This window comes from Canis lupus, chromosome 35 (assembly GCF_048164855.1).
Source record: "Canis lupus baileyi chromosome 35, mCanLup2.hap1, whole genome shotgun sequence".
Taxonomy (NCBI): Eukaryota; Metazoa; Chordata; class Mammalia; order Carnivora; family Canidae; genus Canis; species Canis lupus.
Window position 1 is genome coordinate 30747789 of NC_132872.1, and position 26625 is coordinate 30774413.

Sequence of the window (26625 nt, forward strand, 5' to 3'; positions counted from 1 at the left end):
TGTGCCCTGGACTGACCTCCAGAAAATCTACACGTCTTCTATTTTTCACTCCAAGCAGCACGGCCAATGTGCCTTTCTTCCAGCTCTTGTCAAGCCTCTCCCTTCCCTCTAGCCTAAGAATTCTTGAATTCTTCTTCACCATTGAAGAACCAATGATTCCAATTGTCTTTTTCAAATTTTATTTTCATTACTATCTATGCTTTCCATTCTCTTAAGTTTCAGATGGAGGAATCCTCATTTTCCTTTCTGGGGTTTATGCCTGACCTGTTGCCTTGCTATAATCCCCTTCTGCATCCCCCCTTACGGTATATTGCCCCAGGGCCCATTTACACTATCTCCTTCCAAGGTATCATTAGTTTATTCCTCCATATTGACACAAATAGTCCTCCACACAAATACTGTCAAGATCACCTTTATTTACCCCAATTCCTCTTTCTACGTAGAGGCCCACACATGCACTTCACCAACATTCATTGAACATCTAGTATCCGCAGGCACTATTCTCCATATAAGAATACAGCATTGAACAAAACGGAGGAAATTCCTGCTGTACTATAGCTCATATTTGGGGGGAAGGAGGATAAAAAATACATTTTTAATATGTCAGGTTGTAGTAAGTACTCAAAAGAAAGAGCAGGCTGGGATAGCAAGTCACGGGAGAAAGAGTAGGCTCTTTGAAATCAGGTGGCCATGGAAAGTCTACTTGTGAAGGTGACGTTTATGTGAAAGATCATGGGAAGAGTGGAGAAGATGAGTTCAAAAAATTAGCAGAAGGCTGACTGAGGCAGAGGCACACAGGCTATCATAAGAACTTCTTATTACATTGGGAGTTAGATGGAAATACCTGGAGGGCTTAGAGCAATGGAGAAATGTGTTAATGTCTCTTTCTGCCAAACGTCTTTGATTTATAATCTGCTTTCGTCATCATCCCCAATTTAGTCATCTCGTGTTTTCATTGCAAGTGGCTTCTGCTCTCACTATTCACCTAAGCCCACACTAAGAAATGGCCAATAATTTTCTAAATGCCTCTTCATAAACTTAGCTTGTACGTGACATGACTGCAGCTTTTGACCTAATTTTCATCCATTTTGTTAACATATACAATCTCTCTTGGCTTGCCTTTTGTTTTTTTTTTTTAATTTTTTTCTTCATTCCTGTTTTTTTTTTTTTTTTTTTTTTTGGTGGTCTCTTTATGCTAGGACTGCTAGATAATTTCCAAACAACTCCATGTGCAATTCCCACAAGTACTTCTAATTCATATTTTGCAAGGCAATTCCACTTCTTCATTACAACTTCCTTACAACTTCATTCCGACTTTCAAGTGACCTCAATTATTGGTACCACCAGTTACCTCTTCTTCTCTACTAAGACTGCTGCTGCCATATCCAACTGGTTTCCTTCTTCTCAATAATTACACTCTACTGCTCACATTCCTATGAGTTCTATAGCTATACTGACTTTTTAATTTTTTAAAAATATTTATCCTTTCCATTTCTAATGTGTCTTCTTATCCTTTTGGAGAAAATTCATGTCTGTATTCCTGCATCCAGAAACTTCTTGTTTCCCTCAAGAAGAAAGAAAAAAAATCACATTCATACATCCATCTCTTTAAAATATAAACGTGATCATCCACATCCCTGATATAAATTCAGTTAGTTCCACATTTCCCCAATGAATAAAACCAGGCTTCCTTAGCATGGTATCCATAGTTCTCAACACGGTCCAGCTCCACCGTCTGACATGGGATAAACTATGGTCATGAGGCACTTTCACACTGCTCTTTGTTCTTCACATCCCCTTACTGGAGTGAGTATGCATTCCCCATTTCCTCCACCTTTTTCTAACGCATGGTAGTCATCTGTTATAATTTACTTGGGCTTCATTTGTGTAGACCTTTTTTTCTCAGTTTTTCAGTTAGAATTTATCAGTGCATTTTCTGTGCCTCAAGATTATTTTATTTATTAAAGAATCCTACCAATTTTTATCTTCCAAGCACATGGCAGGATTGAAATTTACCCAACCTCTTGATGATAGTCAAAGCTATGTGATGTGATGTACTTTAACTCATATATGTAAATACAGAGATGTACTTCCAGGAAGTAACTTAAAAGCTGGTCCATAATTCCTTAGCTTCTCTTTGTCCTCCTTGGTGACCTGTCACATTCCAGTTTGTAGATCCTTCATCCACCTGGCTTCTATAATGAACATTATATCATGAGCAGGAAATAAACTTTTTATTTTAAGCAACTGAGATATTGGTCTTTTTGGTTAATACAGAATAACTAAGCTTATAAAAAATAATGCAGCTATTTATTATACCTCTTTTAAGTATCTACTATGTGCCACTTACTCTGCTGTTTCTGCAATGCTCCTGTAATATTTTATTGTTGTTGTTGGAACAAGAAGGAATTTCAGAAGCTCAGTATTTTACAGACTCAGATGAGGCTTCACTCCTTTGGAGACAGAATGTAAGCAAAAAGTTAAATTTCCTGATTTCTTGCTCTGTGTCCATTCTTCACCAATATATATCATAAGTAACAAAATATAAACTCGAAATACTTGTAAAAATAGTTTATAAAGTATTTCCATTGTTACTGTAGCAGTGGAAAGATCTGTGATATAGGCAGCTGAGAACAAGAGAAACGTCCTCTCTGGATGGCACTGGTCTAGCCCCAGAGCATCTTAAGATTTCCTCAGCAGTGAGCAGAGAGAGGTGAGGGTGAAGGTTACAAACAATGGGACATATTGCTGTTTTGAAAAGCTGTTATTTGCTTCATGGTGATAAATATAGGAAGATAATTAAGTGTAAAGAATTCCTCAATGAACAAATATTTAGAAGCGTTTACCCTGTGCACTCTTCCAGGTGCTGCAAAATGATGATCAAGAGATTAGATTTCAACTCTTCTAGAACTCAAATTCTAGTGGGAGAAAAAGACATCGCAAAGAAATAAATACAACCAACTCAGTATTGTCCTACAGCATTAGAAGTGCCATGAAGACAAGGTGGTATTGTGAAAGCGAGTGGCTCATGGACTGTTTGATTGGGTGAATCTGCCTTAGGAAGTTAAAAATAACCTAAGACCTAAAGGGCTAGGAGGATGCAAATACCTGGAGACCTGGGGGAAGAGTCTCCCAGGTGTAGGTATAGGTATGCTGCAAATATCATAGGAAGAGAACAAACTCAGACTATGACAAGCTGGCCAGAGCCAACGTGGCTGAAACAAACTGGACCCATGGGAGGGTTGCAAGAGGTAAGATCAGGGTGGTAGACAAGATTGTGACCTCACAAGGATTTATGCTTGAGGCTATAGGCTTACGATACAGGTTTGTAGTTTATTCTGGGTAGACATAACATCATATAAGGGTTTTACTAATGGATAAACATGATCTGCTTGGAGTTTTTTTTTTAACAGCTATACCAAGACATAGTTTAGATATCGTATATTTCCCCCATTTAAAATATACACCTCCAGATGGATTTCCAGGGGAATGCTACCAGACATTTAAAGAAGAGTTAAAAACTATTCTTAAGCTGTTCCAAAAAACAGAAGTGGAAGGAAAATTTCCAAACTCATTCTATGAAGCCACCATTGCCTTGATTCCAAAACCAAAGACTCTACTAGAAAGAATTACAGACCAATATCCCTGATGAACATGGATGAAAAAATTCTCAATAAAATTCCAGCAAAATAAATCCAACAGTACATTAAAAGAATTATTCACCACGATCAAGTGGTATTTATTCCTGGGCCGCAGGGGTGGTTCGATATTCTCAAATCAATCAACATGATACACCGCACTCATAAAAGAAAGGATCAGAACCATATGATCCTCTCAGTAAATGCAGGAAAAGCATTTAACAAAATACAGCGTCCCTTCTTGATAAAAGCCCTCAACAAAGTAGAGATAGAGGGAACACATTTCGACATCATAAAGGCCGTATGGGAAAGACCCACCGCTAATAACATCCTCTCTCGGGAAAAACTGAGAGCCTTTCCCCTAAGGTCAGGAGCACGACAAGGATGTCCACTCCCATTACTACTCACTTGGCTCGGCTGGAAGTCCTAGCCTCAGCGGTCAATGAAAGAAATAAAAGGCATCCAAACTGGTAAGGAAGAGGTCAAAGTTTCACCATTTGCAGACATGAGACTCTATGTAGAAAACCCAAAAGAACTCTACTAAAAAGGGTCGGAGGGAGGTGTCAAGGCCCCGCGGCGGGGTGGGGGTGGTGTCGAGGCCCCGCCGGCGGCGGTGGGGGGGGGTGTCCAGCCGCGGCTGGGAGCGAGGCCTGGCAGAGCTGCGCAGGAGAACCGGGCGGGAGGACCGGGCGGGAGGACCGGGTGGGAGGACGAGGTGGGAGGACCGGACGGGAGGACAGGGCGGGAGGACGAGGCTGGAGGATCGGGACGGGAGGACGGCGTGGGAGGACTGGGAGGGAGGACCGGGAGGGAGGACCGGGAGGGAGGACTGGGAGGGAGGACGCAGCAGGAGGACGGGGCGGGAGGATGAGGCGGGAGGACTGGGCGGGAGGACGCGGCGGGAGGACCGGGCGGGAGGATGAGGCGGGAGGACTGGGCGGGAGGACGCGGCGGGAGGACCGGGCGGGAGGACGGGGCGGGAGGATCGGGACGGGAGGACCGGGCGGGAGGACTGGGAGGGAGGACGAGACGGGAGGACGGGGCGGGAGGACCGGGCGGGAGGACGGGCGGGAGGACTGGGAGGGAGGACGGAGCAGGAGGACCGGGCGGGAGGACGGAGCGGGGCGGCCGCGGCGGGAGGACGGGGCGGGAGGACGAGACGGGGGGACGGAGCGGGAGGACCGGGCGGGAGGACCGGGGGGGAGGACTGGGAGGGAGGACGGAGCAGGAGGATCGGGCGGGAGGACGGAGCGGGGTGGCCGCGGCGGGAGGACGGGGCGGGAGGACCGGGCGGGAGGACGGGGCGGGGCGGCCGCGGAGGGAGGACGAGGCGGGAGGACCGGGCGGGAGGACGGGGCGGGGCGGCCGCAGCGTCGAGGCGGGTGCGCAGGGCAGCAACCCCTTTGTAAGAATTCAGCCGTGTTGTATCTCAGGGAGATTTTCGTTTACTTACGAGGCTATCGGAAGGTGAAACTCGGCTTTGTGAGGCTCTGCAGGCGCCGTCAGCAGGGAGGGAGGCCTGCAGTGTCCACGGGAGGCCGCAGTCTGTCGGGCGGCGCCGCGGGAACCCCAGGAGCACGGGACCTACAGGTGTTCACTTGAGAGGTGACCTGCACCCGTGTATCGCCTGCTGGCACTGCCGCCTTCTTCCTTATCCAGAGAAGTAATATCATCTGTACCTTTTTTCCCTGATCAAAACATACCCTTGGCTCATGATGCGGTGCAATCAGAGCTGTTGGTACAAGAAAAACCTAATTATATCAGGTTTTCCTAAGAATATTTTGCTCAAATCGTAGTTTACCTATAGGTTGTATTGAAAGTGTATTCTCAAAAAAATAAACAAATAAATAAGTGTATGTTTATTTTCAAATCTCATGGTTTTCCACAGCGTATTTTCATACTTGAAACATTATTTTCTGTATAACCAGGAGGGCTGCATGGATTCTAAGAGCCATTTGAAACAAAGTACAATCTGGCTTAAGATACTATTCGCAGAGAAATTCCTACTGTAAAACCCATATTGAAAAGCAAAAAGTTAAAATGGATTTTTCCCATGGCAAGTAGGTGCAAGAGGCCTCTTAAGTGTTTAGGGTTTGAATAAAATAACAGTATTCCATCAACAAGTTTCTTTTGTTAACAAGTTGTCTAACTTAAGAGTTTTCACTGAATTGAAATAAATTAGTGCATCATAGACTTACTAATTTAGTACCTCTCTATACGTACTATGGCTAATCATGTGTTTCAACAATTTTTAGTCATTTTCTTTACTTATTCAAATATCAATTTAAATAGTATTTACTATACCGATCATAGTAGCTTTTTTCTGTATACCTGGCTGCTCAGTAAACTACAATCATAGTGAAAATAAAAAAAGGAAAACAAGAAATTTATTGCATACTAAGTTCAAATAACCCCATGTGCACAGAACATCTTATCCTCAATATGTCTGTATTATAGTGTTGAGACAGTTTGTGGATGCACCTAAAAATTCCTAAAATTCTTCATGCCATTGTACCTCAAAATTCAAATCGATTCTAATAGAAGGGGTGTTTGAATAAAAAGTAAGTTTATTTAGAGTGTTCATTTGTACCGCCATATTCTGAGAGAGAAGTACTAATGTTGAAAAGATATAAGTCGTGTGTCTATAGTTTAGTATTTTTCTCTATTGTTAATCAAAAGAAAAACAGGAGAAAGTGATAAATATTAGCATATACATATTCTAAAAAGGCACCTGTTTTATAGATGAATTCAAGTCTCTTAACTGTGAATAACTGGCCTAAGACCAGAAAAGGCTTAATTTCAATCACTATCAACTTACTTAAGGCCAAAAAAAAAAAAAAAAAAAAGTATTATTAATGTATTTTAGTTAATCAGAGTGGGATTCCTTTCACAAAGTGAACTTTATGGAAACAACAAGTCACTATTAGGGGGAAAAGTTAATGTTTTAACAAAACTATTCTAATTTTTATAATCATAGACTTTTTAAAAAGTTTTGTCAAATTCTACAGCTTATATTTTAAATACATTTTAAAAAAATTATTACTCAGGTAACACATGCTTCTGTTCAAAAAGGGATAAACAGTTGAGAAGATGTGCTTTTCCCCAAAAGAAGAGTTCGACTTGCAGAAGATTTGTGAGAATAATATGGAAAGTAATTGGTCTTGGATTAATTCCAAATGGTACAACATAGAACAGATTGACTTCTTCATTCATTATGGAAAACATCAAACCTCTTTTAGGCTAAATATAGATGGTATAGAACGTATGTACATATCATATGGTACACTTAGATTTTTGCAGAGTGGTATTTTATTATTTTGTGTCTGGAGATTAAAAAAAACACCAACCTGGGAAACAAACTGTTTCTCTTTATTTTTCACAAACTTCTGTGAAGTCCATATCTTTAATTCCTTACTCACACATCGTTGGAACAGTTGACCCCCGAGTATGGTAGATTAATGGCACAGCACCAAGCGGGCATCAAACAAATGTGGCACTTCTGAAGCTGCGGCACCAAACTGCAAATTGGAAGTACACCCCTGGTTGTACTGTCAACAAAGGAGGCCCTCGATGTGTGATTCCACTCATCATTCCTCTTAAGCCGTTATCAGACAGCTGAGATCAGACAACAATAAAAAAACATGTGCTTGATTGTTAGCATGTCAGACGTACATTATTAAAAACAGTAGGGACGAGGGGAGAGACGAGAGGAAAGGCATTGGCTTCTTTGTTCCTTGCGTGAGGGCTTGTTTGAGAAGAAAAGAAATCTAAGAGGCCCTGTCACGTAACTCCCTATCATGAAGGCCTTGCTTTTCCCTCTGTTCATTTGATAATGACATTTATGGTCTATTTTTTCTTTTTTTTTAACTTCATAATGAAAATGATTAAGAGCTTGTTTTAATTGCATGCCCATTCTTATCAATCCCAATTGAAAACTCATTTTTATCTGATTGAATCTCTCATCTTGAAAGATCTGTATGTAAATTACTGGGTTTGGATAAGAACTTTTCCAATCCCTAACCCCCCAAGTGTAGTAAAGGAGAAGAGTCAGGGATTGTCATTCAGATCTTGCAACTAAAAGTCAGCAATGATCATTTTATTTTCGTATATCATATTATACATGGTTTAACTAAAGTAAGGGCTTAAAGTGCAGAAGAAATAAACGAGAATGGATCAATATTTTATAGTTTCCTTTGAGACATTTCCTGAAGAGAATTTGGAATTTTTCCCCTAAAAAATTGCCACCATAGCATCAAATATATCCACAGGATAGCCACAAAATAGAATTTATAAGTTTATAAAACATAAATGAAATTTATTAAAAAGAACTTTCTTTCCAGACTCTCCGTAACTGCAGGAACAAATTAAAATTATATATATTGTAATATGGAAATCTGCTTTTTTTCCCCATTTCTCCAAATTTATTATTTTGGGCAATACTTTTCTTAAGTATTCTTAATCCTTTTTTGAAGTACATTATTTTTCACAATGACAATGTATATCTATTCAATAATGTATATAAATAGTTATTTTTAAAATTATAGTACTACTTGTCTTATCTCTTGTTGAGAAGGAAACTCATAGTTTCATTTTCTTTTATTATGAATTATCATACTACTCTACCAATGTCATCAAAAAAGTGCTCTGTGAAAACCACAGATTGTTATCTTTAACTTATCTCTTTTGATCTACTTTCCCAAATAATGAATAATTGAGGCTTAAATATTGTATTTGTATTAAAATCCATTAAGTTGTTATATTTCAGAGTTCTTATAACTTCATTGAAATATAATTTCTTTACATTATAAAAGTTTAAAACATTCTGTGTCATATTCAAAGAGATTCACAGACTAACAAGAATAAAATTATAAATTCTTGTCATGATATTACTTAATTATAAAGGGAACTATAACTTCATTAAAATATTTCTAACCAAGTTTCAAAAGTAACGAACAACTGAAAACTCTAACTTTTTTTGCTAGCTACAATCTCAAATATTTATCTGAAAAGCCTAAATTCAGAATAGATGGAATTAAAGTTTTGATAAATCCTAAATATTTATTTGCAGATTTCAAAGTCATTATAGTAATAAAATTTCCTTTCTGGAATCTAAAAATTACCATGTGTATTGTGCCCATAATCACTTAAATACCATAATATCAACTGTATTCCAGTGTGCATTGGGAACAGATACAAATGTGTGCAATATTTATATTTAAATGTGGAAATATTTGCTTATGTATAGGGATAAGGGACAAATGCAAATATTTCCACATCTTTTCAGCATTTATTGTAAGGACATCCCGAAATACTTAGAACATATTATTTACTTTTTGAGTAGTAAGATTTATGTATATATTGTTGATTTGGAAATCTTTCAGCGTGAAAACAATTTATAGTTGTTGAAAGGACATTAACTGTTTTCAATTACTCAGTAACATTTTTACCAATCACAATAATTATAAATATTGTTTTTATCTAGAAATATTATCTGTTGAAGGATTTCTTTTTTTTTAAAGACTTTATGTATTTATTCATGAGACACACAGAGAAAGAGGCAGAGACACAGGCAGAGGCAGAGGGAGAAACAGGCTCCCTGTGGGGAGCCCAATGTGGGACTCGATCCCAGGACTTTGGGGTCACGCCCTAAGCTGAAGGCAGATGCTTAAGCACTGAGCCACTCAGGCATCCCTGAAGGATATATTTCTGAACATATTTCATCTGTCTGTCCTTTAATAATTTTTATGTAACAAAATCATTTCTATGTATAAATGTAGACTGTTTGCAAATATCTCAGAAATATAAAATGTACTTGGTAAAATGTACTTGGACAAAGTACATTGTCTCACTTTTAAAAGTGCTTTCTGATAATGAAGAAATTATAGGCTAACTTTTGAAAGGTAGAGAAATAAATAGCACTTGCTTTCCTGATTTAAGATTATTGATAGGTTGACGTGGGTCACACATCCTTGCCTTGTTACTGTACTTTGAAAACTCTTTGAGAATCACCACTGAGCAGTGCATTCAGCTGCAAGGAACTAAAATTGTGCATAAAGTGTCTTAGATCATAAGACATTTATCATTTTCCTAACCAGAAATCTAGAAATAAACAGTCTAAGGGTTACTTCAAAACCTTTATATTGTCATCAAAACTCTTTCTTCATACGGTGATTTGCAGAATTTTTTTCTTTATACAATTTTGCTTCAACACTAGGTATCATATCCATGTTTAAGGCAAAAAGAATGAGAAAGAGGCAATGCTGACTTTTGAGAAACTTTCAGCATGATTTTCTTGTATCTCAGTGTTCAGGAATGTGTCACATGGACACTCCTGACTCCAGGGAAGCCTGGAAAAGTAAACATCTGACAAAAAAGAAACACACATGGTTGGATATGTTGTTTCTCCAAACAGAAGTACGACTCAGTTTATTAAAAAAAAATACATAGAAGGAAAAGACTATTCATACCAAACATTATTTTTATTTAATTTTTAAATGTCTTTTATTTGATTAGACTGAGAAGCTGGAAAGAAGGTGTTTAGATTTTTTTTTAAGTGATCTTTTTACCCTATCAAGAGTAATCTTCTCTACCATCTTTGCTGACAGAGAAATATGGATTATTGATGAGTTCTTTGGGATAAAATTAAATTTTAAAGATATAAGTTGTAAGATATATCAATGGAAAGTTAATCATTATCTTTTAAATACAATATAGGTTTTATTTCTGAAAGCAAAAAGTTATTTCTTTCTTTTAAAGATTTATTTTATTTATTTACTTGAGAGAGAGAAAGAGAGGGTTGGGGTGGGGGGAGAGGCAACAGGAGAGGGAGAAGGACAATCTCAATCAGACTTCCGCTGAGCTCAGAGACAGTTGGGGGCTCGATCTCAGGACTCTAAGATCACGACCTGAGCCAACACTAATAGCCAGATGCTTAACCATGCAGGTGACCCACAAAAAGTTATTTCTAACACCTACCTAATATCCAAAATGCCTTTAAGACACCATAAGTTTTTGACACCATCCTTTCTTTGTAATTTACATTGTGTTGCACCTCTACAGGACATAGCAAGTAAAGGGTGGGCTGGGGGCTGGCATTCCTTAAATCAATCAAGCTCAGGGGTTTTTGTTTCTTGAAACAAACAATTTATTATATTATATTTATATTATAATTAAAGTTCATTTTAAATTAATAAACTAACTTTTAGTATTTCTCCTTCTATTGATTTTTTTTCCTTCAGGGAACTAATCTCAATAAGGTTTCTATTTAAGATCTCAGAAAATTGTAGCATAAACTTTTCCAAATGCGGCTTTTTTAACCCAGGCAGGAAGGATTACTTCTAAAACATTCTTTGCGTGTCCCACCCTTTTTAACTTCCACTATCCTGAGAAAGAAAATAATTGGTAATGAATGAGATGAAGAGTAAAAGAGAAGAGGATCATGGGAAACAAATCTATGTTTAATTCAGGGAGAGCTCCCTAATGACATCTCCCTAATAACTGAAAAAAAGAAAATATTCAATTGAATTTTTGATTTAAGGATTGATAGGTATAGGATGCATTCTAAGAGGCCACTTGCACTACTTTTTTCTCTATTCAAGGAGTTCCAATTGGAAAATCTTACTGTAATACAGTTACAAGGCTCCTTTAAATCATAAACACAGACACATACATGACAACAACGAAATTACAATGGTTGTCGGCCTTCAGTCTCAGGAATTTATTTTTGATTTCAAAGTAAATAATTCATCTCCATCTATTTCCTCTCATTCTGTCCTCAACGGAGATGAGGAACACCTGGACAAGTGCTCTATGTAATTACCCTTGATATTGCTGAAAGAGTTGTAGTACCTTTTATTCAAGTCGTCCAAAAGCAAAATTAACTTTTTTCTATTACCATTCTGCATACATCCTATTTCCTAAGCCTTTGCTATTTATTTTCAACTTTGGAGCTATCCCAACTCCATCCTATTGAGTAATGACTCTCAGAACCCAAGAGAATAAGCCAAGAGAATACCCAGAGGAAAATAAAATCCCATCAAAAGTTTCTGAGCCTTTTAAAATTTAGAAAGAGAAAAGGAAGTTCTTGACATATATAAGACAATTGAAAACATTAATCAGAACCATTCTTTTCCTCTCCTCCCTTATATTGATAATTTTAAAGGAAAATATGCTTTCACATGCTTCCTTTGAATTCTCCACCCTCCAAAGTATCAACAGCATGTTTAAAACAAAACAAAATGCAAAACCTAAGTAGATTAGTTTATTATCTTGTGGTATGTGTGCTCTGTCTCCCTCATACACACAGACACACACACACAATTTCTGTCCCTCCTCCTCCCTTCTTATACACAAGTTTCCAAATACTCAGAACTCTTCCCAAGTCAAGGGTACCCTCTTCCAAGATCTTGGGCTTGCTTTATTTGATATATTTTACCTTGTTCTTTATCATAACAATATTTAGTTTACTTTTTCTTCTCCTTTTTGTTTCTCTACTAGATTTCTATTCTGATATTCCTTAGGTTGTTGCAGGAAATATATTCTAGTTTTAGGTAAAAGCCAAAAAAATTACTATTGTTTATTATATTTCTGGTTTCTTGAGATATGGGGAAAAAATTCAATCAGTACAAAAAGAGTAAATTGGTATAGAAAAGCTGCATACTTAAAATGGCAGCTGAGCAGAGTCTATGTGTGTTCATCTTATTTCCTGCCACAACTAGCTTTTTATAATATATTTTACAGAAATACCTAAATCATGATTTTACATAGAAAATTATTTGCGAGCCTTAAAAATGTGATTATTTCCAGAATTGTCCATTACCCTTAGAGTATTTTTTTTCCTCAAAGTATATTATAAAGGTCAACTGAATTAAAATGTTGAGGTAGGTAGGTACTATTTAACATGCAGATTCTGGGACACATGCCAGATTCACTCAGTCAGAATATTTGTGCCAGGGCCCAGGGACGCCAATGTTCCAAGATCAACAGTTGGCTTTAAACTCATGTTAATATGAAAACCACTGATGTAGAAGCCATAGAACCCAAGAAAAAATACTCCCTGTAGTTCTCATTCTAACTCCAGACCCAGTGCCAAAATGTTTAAAGCAGATGCAATCAGTTTAAAATGAACATCAAGGGCAAATTTAAATAAAAAATAAAAATTGATGTAAATCATAAAAGATGAGCCTTTCCCCTCCTTTAGCTGGTTGGGAAGTCATCAGTGACTTTTCGTTTAGCACAGGTGGGGGATGTGATCTCTCTTTATCCCAAAGACAGTTCTTTGAGTCCATATCGTGTTACCACTTGTCACACGGCAAAATGGTGCCCTTAAGACGTTGAACTGAAGAGGGGAAGGCCCCAGCGTGTTACCTTCCGGGGGGGCCTGATGGAACTGAGGATGTTCGAATCCTAAATTCTCACAGTCTTCATCCTGCAACTCATACAAAGTTGTCACTTTGCTGCCAATGTCTGGCACCTGCAAAGATGATCCAGGAACGTCCGTGGACTTTTTTCACCATGTTGCAGTCGCTTGACCCCTTACCCCCTCACACCGAAGTGCCCCAGTGATGACACGGCCTTGTGTTTGGATCATGCTCGACCTCATTTTCCAAAATGCTATAATGTTCCTTGATCACTTTGAGATCCAGAGAAATATTATGAGGAAGGTTGGATACATTTTTAGGTCCACAGTTAATCGAGGGACAGATTGGAGCTCAAGAAGGTAAATAACCCATCAAAGTGTTTGGTGTATTTCAGACTCCAGATTAGCCCTCAGAGCTTTCAATTTAACCGGGATGCGTCCTCTCCACTCTATAAGGTAACGTACTGTAAAGGAACATGGTATTTGCCTACAGCTTATATATCTTTAAACAAAATAGACATAATTTTATTCCTTTAGTTCCTCTCCTTCACTAAAATATGAGCACTGACATAGCAGGTTTTGCCTCTGTTTTATTTCTTTAAATTTATTAGCTAAATCAGTGAATGGCAAATAGTGGGTGCTAAATAAATAAAGTTTGAATATAAATGCCCACCCTAAATAATTGTCTTTAATTTGTCTGACTCAAAGGAACTTTGACTTTTTTTTCCCCCTAAAACATACCTAGATTAATTTGAGACGGCTGGAGTATCTTCCTAATGGAAGTTCATAAAATACTATTTATTTATGGGTTTCTGTTCAATTGTTTCATTGTTGTTTTTCTGCTCAGGTTCAACATTAATTGTCAATGGAAAATGAACCAGATGACCTTCTAGGTGTGATGCAAGCTCTAACAAATGAAATCTTCATGACTTAAAGATTAACTGATGTCAAAATTTAGATATAAAAGTTGAACTGCAATTATTTCCAACAGAATCTGCAAACCCCACAGTTAGAAGCTAGAGAAGAAATGTGTGGGGGCAAAACATCTAATGAGGTCTGTAAGGTTGATATGCAAGAGAAATGTTTTAGTTTATTGGAAGATGTCTTATTTTTCTCATGCCAAAGTAAAGCCCAGTGATCTCTAATGACTCTCCATGTTTTGCTGTTATTGTTGTTGTTTTTGGTCTCTTGCATTTCATACTGTGTTTGCAAACAATTACATCAGCCCGTGGGGAAATAGTTTAGAGACCTAACAGCCTTCTCTGAGCCAAAGCCATTTGTGCACAGAACAAATAAACAACAATCAAATGAATATCAACATGTAGGAATATAGCATAGATGGAAGATAAATCTAAAACCACTAGTGCAAACTGCCAGTCCAGTCAATACATATGGCAAACATATACATCAAGTGTACTGTCTGTCATGCACATGCATTGCTTTTGCAGTTTCTATTTCCCCTTTTATTATGGAAAGTATATATTATTGTGACTAAACACTTCTACTTGGGGAATACAATGGTTTCCAGGTCAATGAAAATGTGAATTTGAATTATTAATCCACCAATTAAGGGTGGAGTAATTTAACCCTGCTTTGACCTTTATCCCTTCAGGTGAATTGATATATTAGAACTGTATATTTTGAGGGAAAAATACTATGGTAAAAAGTACATCTGTATAATACTGTGCTCAATCTAACAATAGTATTCTTAATGTGTTAATTTGAAACAGTGTGTAAGGATGTGGGTACATTGTGTTCTTGTATGTGTGGTGTGATCTTTCAAAAAATGGGATGCTTGGGTGGCTCAATGGGGCGGCTGGGTGGTTCAGTGGTTGAGCATCTGCCTTCAGCTCAGGTCGTGACTCTGGAGTCCTGGGATGGAGTCCCACGTCGGGCTCCCCACAGGGAGCCTGCTTCTTCCTCTTCCTGTGTCTCTGCCTCTCTCTGTGTCTCTCATGAATAAATAAATAAAATCTTTTAATTTTTTTTAAAGAAATGGCTTGCCTTTTCTACCAAAGCATTAGGCTCCCTTTATATTACATGAACATAAACTTCAAGCGTAAATACATTGAGGAACAGTGTCATTAAAGCCAGAAAGAAAGTTTCTAAAGATTCACTTATAGATTCTCATTTGTAAATTCTAATAGGACACCTTTCTTAATAGGATTTTCAGAAAATGACAAGGGCTGAGAATTTCCTATGCTTTCTTGACCCTATGTTTCAGTAAGAGCTGAATGTGTGCGTGTGTGTGCATGTGTATGTGTGGTGTGTGAAAAGTCTTCTGCTTACCCCAAGTGTGTAAAGACCTAGAGCTGTGAAACATGATCTTTCAACCACCATGCATGTCTTTGGATAAAGGAGGAACTGGTATACCTACAGGAACCAGGCATTTTTCATAAATATATGAGTTAAGATAGCACAGCAGGTGCATTAGGCTTTGCGCTAATCTATCTGTATGTGTCTATACAGCACTATACCTAGTCTATATCTATGTCTAGACCCACATCTTCTTTTTTTTTTTTTAAGATGATATTTATTTGAGACAGAGAGAGAGAGACAGCAGAGCAGAGAGGAGGGGTAGAGGGGGAAACAGACTTCTTGAGGAGCAGGGAACTGAACGTGGGGCTTGATCCCAGGACCCAGAGATCATGACCTGAGCCGAAGGCAGACACTTTACTGACTGAGCCACCCAGGAGACCCCTTTCTTTTTTTTCAGACCCACATCTATATCTATATTTATATGTAGACCTATAGAAACATCTCTAGGTCTACATGCACCTATCTATCCTCTATCTCTACCGTCTATCCACCCATCATCAGGCCTCTTCAGCCTGAGGATCACACAGAAGCCACTCAAGCCACAGTCACAAAGCTACTTTGCTGCAGAGTTAATAGCCACCCCCCCCAAAAAAAACCCAAAGGTACTTTTTCCAGTGTGTCACAAGTGTACCAAAAAGATACAAATCAGGCTTTTAAAACGCTTGAAATAGACTCAGTTTCCTTGTATTTAAGAGCACTGAAACAAAACTTACGCTGGCTGATTTTTATTGTTGTTAATTCTGTACTGAATGACCAGATAATTGAGGCACAATTTATTTAATATGAGTAACAGTGTGACAATCTCCATTACACAATATTTACACAATATTGTGAATTAAAGAATTTTGCTGACAACGTGGAGAGCAAACAGTAGTATAAACAATACTTGGTTGAACAACATCAAGATAATCAATCATTTTAACTGAGTTTTCTGTTAAATGGCTGTTTTTTCTCCACAGTATAGCCCTTGAAACGAGGAACTAGAGGCCATGTGCTACAGGGTGGAGGTGGTTTTAGGGATCTACGGATCTTTCCTAAGGAGGAGCCAACTCCTATTAAGTCATGAGGCCCAGCCAGCGGTTGACGGAGGCACAGGAGCACATATATTTTAGGTAGTAAAATTTGACATATTAAAGAGGGAAAGATGCTTTTACAGAAATCCTTAAAATAACATGGAAGAAATAAGTATTGAGGACAAAGAGAGTGTTGATGGAGTATTTTGACTGAAGTTCTTTCAGAGTATAAGAGAAGGTTTCTTTATTGTAGCCAAAAGAAGAGACGACCGCGATGCGTCTATGACCGAGCAGTAAATTCGGATGGAGAGGTCCTCATTGGTTGAGCTGGCTGTGTGTGTGCCACTGAAGCACTTCGTGAATTATCTTCTGATTTCCCTCAATAGGATCGTAAGCCGAAGTTTTCAAATGAACACCAGGAAATTGGTTTGAAGAAAAACTGAGACACGATGTTATTATTTTTGAAGGTTTTTTTTCTTCCATCGGTTTTTTTTTCTTTGAATATTTTTCCTATAGGGTCTGAAATGCCTTGACAGTTGTAAAAACAGTTGATTATTGACCCCATGTCTTATACTGTTGTTTATACAACAGAATAGTTAGCATTCAGAGTAAGTTTGTTCTGATAATCTCTCAACCGAGTTCCTAAGACAAACCGAGTTCCTCAGCCCCTGGGAACTCGCAGCAGCGTCATACAGATAGAGGAGGGGCCCGTCCATGCCCGGGGACGTGCTCCCGCACACCAGGCCCTGACGTGCCATCAGACGGTACCTTGGATGCTTTCACGTGTATTTTAAACTTCTTGGCCTTTCAGGAAGATAAAATTACAGAATTTGGGGATCTCAAGTACATTAATGTTCCATTCCACTGTCCCCAGCATTTTCACAATTTATTTACTTTTTTCTTTCAATAGTCTAATCCTCACAGCTAGAAATGATCCATGGCTTATTCATTTATATGATAAAGCCGTATACTCCCCCACCCAAAATTATTCATTGTTATTGGTAGAATGTAGAGTAATGTACTTTAAACACTATAAAGTGCTATATAAATAAAGATGTGGTGAATTCCAGGGGAACGAAAGAGGAAAGTGGAAATAAATTCCAGAGCGAATTCATAAAGATGATATATGATTTGAATTAATACCTTTTATAAAGAATTTAAATACATGTGTGTTTTTAAATCCTGTACATCTATATTCAGACAATATATTCTCTCTCTTCTGAGCCACTGATTTTTCAATAAAAAGGCATTTCCCCTCAGGGGACAATAGAGAAATTTTATCCTCTGAATAAAACTATTAGGAATTAATATAATACAGAGGGGAAGACCAGCTACTTGTGGAAACTTTCCAGACATTAGCCTAGAATTTAGAGTGATTGATAGATATTTCTGCAGAAGCCACATATGAAACCTTAGGATATACAAGCATCTAAGGTGAGATCATTCCATCATCTCTAACGTGAGGGCACTGGATTAGAGGGTGACCCCCCAGAATTGTATCCTCACACTGACACCAAGTGCAAAGAGAGAGGAACACAGGTGGGGCTTAGCGATGGAATGCAGGAGGCAGAGGCCCATCTGAGGCAAGCGCTAAGGGCAGCGTGTGCAGTGTGTGCGCTACAGTGTGTGCAGTGTGTGTTGCAGTGTGCACAGTGTTGTGTGCATGCTGCAGTGTGCGTGCTGCAGTGTGTGCAGTGTGCATGCTGCAGTGTGCAGTGTTGTGTGCTGCAGTGTGCAATATTGTGTGCTGCATTGTGCACAGCGTTGTGTGCTGCAGTGTGTGCAGTGTGCACCCAGCTTGCAGGTGTGAGAGGTGAAGAGCATGTGCTCCAGGCTGAAGGCAACCGGGTGAGGGCAACAGGCCGCGTGAAATGAGACGGGTGAGCCACGGCCAAGTGGGCCCCAGAGAGGAAGCAGCAGGACCACGCTGGCTGCACAGCACGTTGTGTAATCGTTGGCACGCGCATTGTTTGTGACCCGTGTGAGAGTGCGCCCACTTGGGGAAGCCCTGGACTTACCCAACAGGCAGATTTTGTGGCTTCTGGGTTGGGGTTTGGCTGAGACAAGTGTTACAGGCGCCTGTGGTACAGGGTTACACAGACTCACCCTTTTGCGTTTCCAGTTATAGCAGAGCACCCCAGAATAACACGAGTGCTGAGCCGTGGCTCTATGGTTGATGTTTCTTTGCTACTAAATCCTGTGACTGTTTTTCCTCCCATTTAAACTTTTGTAAGCTACTTAATAGTGTTCTGCAACCACGCCAACTCTTTTGACCCACCGTGGCATGTGGGAATAATTTATACAAAGATAACGCATCATTTCTTGCTAATAAATGTGTGAGGACTTTCTTAAAAAATAAACCACAGATCTATCTCTGAAGACGTCTTTGAAAATTTGTTGACGCTCTAGGAAGCCGCCGTCAGATTTTGATGTAGTGAGCAGACTTCAGTTTCGATAAGGACATTACAACTCGTAAACATTATGACTAGCTCCCATTTGCGAGACTCTTTATAAATACTCTAATAGTGGCCAAATAAGCCCAACGGATTGATTTTATACGTACTGTTGTACTAAATACTGCCGCCTTCCATCCATCTATGATAATATTGTAAACCTGAGATTTATAACCATTTGTGTTAAGTGATAACGTGTGGCAGGATGCCCCCCACCCGCCCCATGTACTTAACATTAATTATTTCATTCAATTATGAGAATATTTTGCACAGGGACTGTAACATTATTATTCCAATTTTGCAGAAACGGCAACTGAGTTTTTAAGATGTTATGTAGCTTGCCCAAGGCCACAATGCTAAGGAGCTTCACCTGTGGGATTGAAGACTTTAGAATTTGAAGTCAGACCCTGATACTTTGTCTTCTGTAAATGCCATTCCCCTAGATTCTCATATTCACCGAGCTCTACTACTGAATTACTTTAAAAAAAAATTAAAAGCAGTACTTTCTTGTTTGACTGTAATGATGGGTATGGTATCTCAACAGAGGCCTTTCCACGCTGCCGACAGTAGAACCCTCTGGATAGCAGAGGGGAAGCGCTGCTAATTTCGATGAAGCCGACCTGAGGCTGTGACCCTGCTACCTGAGGTCAGTATCTGAGCAGCCTCCAGTGGGAAGAATAACAGGTGGGAACCCTGGGGGGCCAGCTTATATTATTGGAGCAGAATATCATAGAAGAGCAGCTAACCTCTGCTAAATACACATTAAATAACTTTGAGCCCCTCATAATGAGCCCCGCTGGGTTGCTCACCTCGCTCAGTCACTTCTCCCCTCCTGCCTCTGCTCCACAGCACCCTGCGGACTGTCACGGAGCTTCCACATCTTCATGCCTCTCATCTGTAGTGTCCCCTCTGTCTGTGAGCCTTCTTCTCTTCCGTTGTAAGTCTCATCATTTGTTATGATAGCTCAAATGGCATTTTCTCGTAAGAATTGAGAGACCTCCCTGAATCATGATGCCATTATCCTTTATTCATACTTCTTTTCTTGGGCTTTCCACCTTGCACTCTCTCCTATTGACCACTAGTGCCTTCAAGTAGGGGAAAGTATTATGGTATCTAGTGCTTGATGTTCCAGTGTGAGCTAGGCTAGTATATAATGGCAGGCCCTGTGTGAGAAGTGGAAAGACCTTTTGAGCCTCATCTCAGTTTCCTGGAGAATGGGTACATGAGATGTAAGAGAATATAAACCAGGACACTGTGGGGAGAGGTGATTTGTCATGGGCTCTGTGTCCTGCGGGTCCCTGCTGGGTGTACCAAGAATGTAAGACTATGCTGTCTCTTGCTTGGGCCAATTTTCAGGATGTCATTTGCAGCGAAGGATGAAGAGTGAAAGCAGGTATGCTTGCCCCTCATGATAAGATAATCAAGTCTCCAAGTTTAGTATCCTCAGTCATGGCACAAATCTATTGTGTATCCGGTATTCATACGGGTCCTCTGCACCCCCTTTCTGGAGCCTGGAGGGAGGGATGGCAAGGAGAGCTGACACATGGAGCTCATGTGGCCTGCTGTGCTGTGAGTAATGAAGTTCTTTGGCTGTGACCTAGGAGTCCCATGTCTTGTGCCAATAACCATGAAACAGAAATAGCCTAACTTATTAGATCACAAGCAACTAAAATCCAAGAATTTTCACAGCTCTTGATAGATTTCAGTGAATGTATATAACTTGATTCTTTCCTAATTCCTCAACAAAATAAACCTAAGTTATCTTATTTGGCTTCCCCCACAAGCAGGCCTTAAATCAAGGATGTGAGCGCCAGTAGCTTATTTGCGATTAGCAGAAAACACTGTTAAGTGAATAAAGAAATGAGACAAAAAAAAAAAAAAAAAAAGAACAATCAACAAAGGGTAGTTACATAAAGCCAGTGGTCACTGTGGGTGATGGTGCTTAAACCCACTGGAAAAACACTGGAAGTCAGTGTAAAGCACATGCTTCAGCGTTTTCCCATCTAAGAGAGAGGGTGATGGGATATTTATATACCAATTCCCATCAGTCACCAGTTGGAAACTACTCTTAACGGGTGTTAAGTACTTGGCATTTCCAGGATGTCAGGCGTGTGGGGGGAATGGTCTCTGGATTTGGAGAACGGCATCAGGCATTGAAAAATACAGATACTGGAGTTGGCGTCAACTTGTGTCCACTGAAATTATGAGGCTAAAGGGATGTGGCTGGGCAGCAAAATATCAAATAAGTGCTAAAAATGGCCCTCCTGGAATGAAGAAATCACAAGTTAGAGGAGCTCATGGTCATGAGTTTTTAGCCATCGGTGCCAACAGATAAAAGAACAGGGCATGGAAGCACAGGTTCTGTCTACTAACAGCATATTCTGCTTTGTTTCATATGCGTATTCTGAATTACTTGTATTTTTCTGACTGCCATGTTATCCTTACATAATATCCTAGTATTGAGGTCTTCTGTGTCATTGTGACCCACCACAACCTGCCCAATACATGTTTGTTGAAAGAAAAAATTGAGTGATAAAAGTGTACATGGTGAGCATGCTGAAAATGCATAGCCAAAAAGATCATTGGTTGACAAAGACTAAGTAGAAAGTTTCAAATATACTTTTTTATGGTATAAAGGTACATCATGGAGAGAACAACCTTGCATAATCCAATTTAATATGTGATTAAATTGGTTGGTTTGGCTCATACCTTTCCCTAACACGAAGAATACTGGCCAGCTGAAATGGATGCTGGGAAACTCCTGGGGCATCACGTTATCCCCAAGGAGGACAACTCACTTGTGAATAATCAGGAATTGGCTATGCAGGAAAACCTTACCATTGCCAGGCTTTCCATTCAGAAATAAACAGAAGTTACTGAATGTCTAAGGAACAGCGGTGGAACTAGCATGAAGAATACCTACCATATGCTGAGAAACAGGCCATACAATTCACGTGAATTCGCATTGACCTCTTCCCCCCAGCGGTTCTTAGAGGTTTCTGTTTTCCATGGTGGAGAAAACTGGGAAGTCTAAGTATACATTTCCAGAAGCTCAGACTAAAGTTCAGGTTCGTCTGAGTAAAGTGCATGCAATTTCTACACCACCCTTGACTCTCTGTGAATCCCTAGGTCATGCTGGGTCCAAATCAAATCTTTTTGATTCCAAATCAAACATTCCAAATCAAATATTTTCTTCTAACATACATAACACACACACACACACACACACACACACACACACACAAGTAATAAAATATAAGAGCCCATTTTGGTGATGTTTGACTGCGGACAACTTTCAAGTCCCAGCAGTTCCCTTTCCCCTGCGCACATATAGGCAAGCTGTCAGAAAGTCGAGGTGCTCCCTCCTTTGGTACGCATGGAAAGTTCAGACCTTCCAAGTCCCAGCCTTTATGGAGAAACTCCCTTACTGGCTCCGCTCCTAACTCCCCGTAAACATCTCAAAGCTAGTCTCCCCTCCCCACTCTCCTGGCACATGTTTGGACCTGTTAGGCCCAATCCTGCTCTCCCTAGAAAGTCCTATTGTATAGTAACGCATTGTTAGTCTTGACATCTGAACCAAATATTGGGTAGAGGGCCCATTTCTTTATTATGAATGTTGACAACTCTTGGCACAGGGAAGAGAGAGATTGGATAATGGCCACCATCACCAGGGAGCTTCCTTTGCTTACATTGGCCCAATAATACATCGTGCTTGCTGGCCATCTTGTGTTTTGAACTGTGCTGCTTTTGTGCTGCAACTGCTAAGTCCTACCTGATGCAACCAATCTGAGTTTCAAGTTTCAATTATTAGCATTGAAAGATAGAAGTATGTGACTGGGGCTCTCTTTATATAATAATTAAAGAAAGAGAGCTGATTGGCTTTGGTGTCTCTGTAGTACAGGCCCTGAAATAACTTTTAGCATCTGCTGAAATGCACCCCTTGGCAAACTTTCGTGACCATAATCAATACCGGAGCTCAAATTACAGTTCGACCTGGAATCCTACTACATTTAGTCGTGGTGTTCCCCATAACCTTAGAGATTTTCCTGAATATAAAACAGAGGACAAAAAGACATGTCTTAACCATGGGACTATTGCTTTGCCAACATTCCCCAGAGCCATAGCGACCATTGTCCTAAAATATCCCATAGTGGGCAGAGGGGGTCTTAGTCGACGAATAAAAAAATGAAATTAATTAATTTTTCGACATTTATAAATGGCTTGACAAAATGGGAGTCCATGGTCCTTTTCTTCCCTAGTTAAAACAGTTAATACAGACCAATGTAAGTTAAAACAGGGCCTTCACAGATTGAAACCCATTATGGAAGACCTAATGAGGCAAAGGATGATTATTCCCACTGCTTCTCTATTTAACAGCCCAATTTGATCTATTCTTAAACTTGGAAAGAATGGATGGTGCCTTTTGGTGCATTCCCCCAACTTAATGCCCTGGTCCCATTCATTAAGGCTCATACTCAATATTATTAAAATATTATTCAAATTACTGTCTCCATCCAATTAGCAACTGGTAATAGATTTGGCTAATATTTTCTGATCTGTTTCTATTTCAACAGCCTCTCCAGCTGCAGTTGGTTTTCGCCTCTGAAGAGACCAATACACCATTATCTGGCTGCACAAGGAGTGCTGCAGCAGTCCCACCGTCACACGTGACCCCTGCAGGCAAGTTCTTACTTACATTTGACGCTCTCTGGCAGCACAGGTATGATATTGTTTGGATGACATCACTTTCCAAGGAGGCCTGCTTGACATTTTCACTCAGGCCATACAAATGCTTAACAAAAGAGCTCACAAAAAAAGACTGAGCTGTTGTACCACAAATAGTACATGGCTGCACAATTTCAGTTAAATTCCTGAAAATGATTAGGTAAACTGAGGCCACTCTGGCATTGTCAAGAAACAACTGTTGATTTGCTCATCACCCATAATTTAAACAAGCCAAACATCTTTTAGGCCTTTTTGAATTCTGAAGGCAACATTTTCTTAAATTAGAAATTTACCTTAATAAGCCCTTTATATTGTTACTTGAAAATCAACCCACTTTGAATGGGGCATCCAGGATGGCCATATGTTTCCCATGGACTTCTAGTAAAAGAGAACATACCCCTTGACTCCATACCATTAGAGTGGCTACTGCTGGTTGCATACTGGGCTCTCCCAGAAACACAGGTCCTCATAGGCCCTAGGCCCACAGCTCTCCATATCCACTGTTCTTGTCTTGGGTCATAGAAGCAGAACTCCACAAGTTCAGCACAACCAGGGAGTCTTCCTTCTAGAGAATAGAGTCAAAGGTGGGTGCTAGCATATCTCATCAACAGGATGGGTGCTGCGTCCATCCTCTAATGTATTGCCAAGTGTCACAGTTCTAGAGGAGGACACCTCTGTCCTGAATGCCCTGGCCACTTGGGTGATCCCTTGTGTACATCTGTGTGAACAGAAAAGGAAATTCATGGTTTTGGACAGCAATAGCACATACAATGGAGCTCACTGAGAGGTTGTGCCTCACTATTCCTTTCCTGGAATGTCCCTGATCAAGGATAGGATCCCCAAAGATCAGCATGACTGGTTGTACACTAGGCAGCCATCTTAACATTGGATACCTTGGCCAACAATTGGCCCCATCTGCCATTTACAAACTCTTGGTCATTGCCAATGGTTTGACCATCTGCCCTGGCAAGGGCAATAACAACAATTGTTTACCCAAGGTTAATCTCTTTTAACATGAGAATCTGGTGATCTCTTGCTTCATGGATATGCAAAAATTAAGTCAGGATCACACCGTTCCTGCATATATTAAAGACACAATAAAAGGCACCACCAAAATACTCCTTACCCCTGTCTGAGTTCCAGACTCTATTACTGATAGTGACCAAAGCACTTATTTCACTTCCAAAGCTGCATAATCCTGGACTCTTGAGCAACACATTCAATGGAACATTCATTTTCCTTACCAGCCTCAGGCTGTGGAGCCTCAGGACTCATAGAGGATGGTGATGGCCTATTTAAATAAGTTCAAACTCAGTTCACTGAAATATTGCACACTTCAGCCATCAGTCAAATATCAGAGGTGAATTGTAATAGAGTCAGATTCAATTTTCAGTGTTTGTTTGACAGCTGACAAATTTCAATCCCCACCACTCTTTTTCTCCCTCTGCTTTATATCTGGGCAAGCTAGTGGGAATTCCAAACCACACAAGCCACATCCTGTGTGAAAGAATACTCACCCTCCTATCTACCAGAAAAACCCTACAGACAATCTTTGTTCTCTGCTTTTTCAAGGTATTCTTGGACCTGCTTTGGGAGCACATTCTAGTTTATCCCAAGAAAGCCTCATTATGTAAGTAATAAACCATTTCATACTCTCCTGGTGTATCTATGGCATCATCAATCTTGATATCTAAACTAGATTTTGAGTTTGGGAGTATTAATTTCACCTCTGTCAGGTGACCACCCAAAAGCATTTCAGTTATTTTGGTACAGGACACCTGCATAATAATGACTCTTGGCATTATGATATAGTTCAGTTGCGTTACCATTACCTAAGAACCTTAAATCTTTTCTGAAAATGTACCTTTTCTTTTCCCTTTTTTAAAGATTCTATCTATTTATTTGAGAGAGAGAGAGAGACAGCATAAGCTAGGAAAGGGACAGAGGGAGAAGCAGACTCTCCACTGAGCAGAGAGCCAGATGCGGGCCTCCATCCCAGGATCCTGAGATCATGACCTGAACTGAAAGCAGACTCTTAACCAATTGAGCCATCCAGGTGCCCCTGAAAGTGTACCTTTTCATATAAAGTATATAAAATACAAAATTCTAACAAAAACTTTTCTTACAAATAAAATATGGTCTTTATGATATGTCTGGCTAAGCCTTACCAAAGAAGAAGAAAAGGTTTTCCTTTTTCTTCACTTCCTGTATGTATTATACAAAATTTAAGTCCCCAAACATTTACAAATGCCCATCTAAGTCAAAACAGCAATGTTCTAACTGGTTCTGCATTCAGTTAAAAAAAAAAAAATCTTCAGTGGTTTATGTGCCAAGGCGAAATTGCCATTCCATGCTGTATTTAGTATGTATTTCATGGAAATTTTTTTCCAGGATTTATATTTCCTGAATATTTACATTTAACTAATTTGAATATACTTTAGAAAAGTTATCCAGTATTCAAAAAAATTAAATTTGTTCTTCACTTATTTTTATAAACCTTTGTTAATTTTGTTGAGGAATAAATCCTACTCAGTTGTCTTTGTGAACAGTGACACTTGTGAGAGTGTTGAGAGAGGAACATTTTGACGAAGGCATGTCTGATGGTGAGATACCTATAAGGATGAAATTCTGGTTGTGAGTGTTAAAGAGTCACTAGAATTCAGGAGCTATGTTTATGCATAGTACCCTAAGTCAAGGAGCCTTAGTTTAGAAAAAAAATACAAATTGCAAGGGGTTAGGGTTGTCTTTCAGAAAAGAGTTTCAATCATTAAAAAGAAACTTGAGGTTGAAAAGAAATTAAAGTGGTAGAAAGAGCAGCAGGATTAGTAGGTGAGATCATCAAATACAAAAAGAACTGGGTTCATATGTCCAGGAAAACTGTTACAGGGAACCAGCCCTGCATCAAGCAAGTATCTGCTGAAGTTTCTCTTTCCTACAGGGCCTCGCTGGTGTCACACCCATGCTGGTGACACATGAAGATGTGTTGTTGGCCATTGAAGACAGGCAGAGTGAGCAGCAACTCTTCAAAATAAATCCATCTCCTTTGTTTCCTGAGACTGACTTTTGAGTTTAGATTCCCTTTGGTTTTGGGTAAAATCAGTTCATACTGTAGCAGAGTC

General features: G+C 39.6%; 2 long non-coding RNA genes across 4 annotated transcripts; one reads left to right on the forward strand and one right to left on the reverse strand.

Moving 5' to 3' along the window:
* Positions 1-1202: 1202 nt before the first annotated feature.
* On the reverse strand, positions 1203-3103 carry LOC140624906 (uncharacterized). The gene is made up of 3 exons (XR_012024344.1): positions 2847-3103; positions 2351-2453; positions 1203-2195 (listed from the first exon to the last, which is right to left on the reverse strand). It is a non-coding gene; the product is annotated as an uncharacterized lncRNA (long non-coding RNA).
* Positions 3104-3949: 846 nt separating this feature from the next.
* Positions 3950-26559, forward strand: LOC140624905 (uncharacterized). 3 transcript variants are annotated; one of them, XR_012024341.1, is made up of 9 exons: positions 3950-4108; positions 13844-14050; positions 16275-16427; positions 16582-16718; positions 19326-19427; positions 19631-19718; positions 23356-23461; positions 25079-25136; positions 26445-26559. It is a non-coding gene; the product is annotated as an uncharacterized lncRNA (long non-coding RNA). The 3 variants fall into 3 exon arrangements; XR_012024343.1 differs by lacking the exon at positions 19631-19718; XR_012024342.1 differs by lacking the exon at positions 16275-16427.
* Positions 26560-26625: the final 66 nt, after the last annotated feature.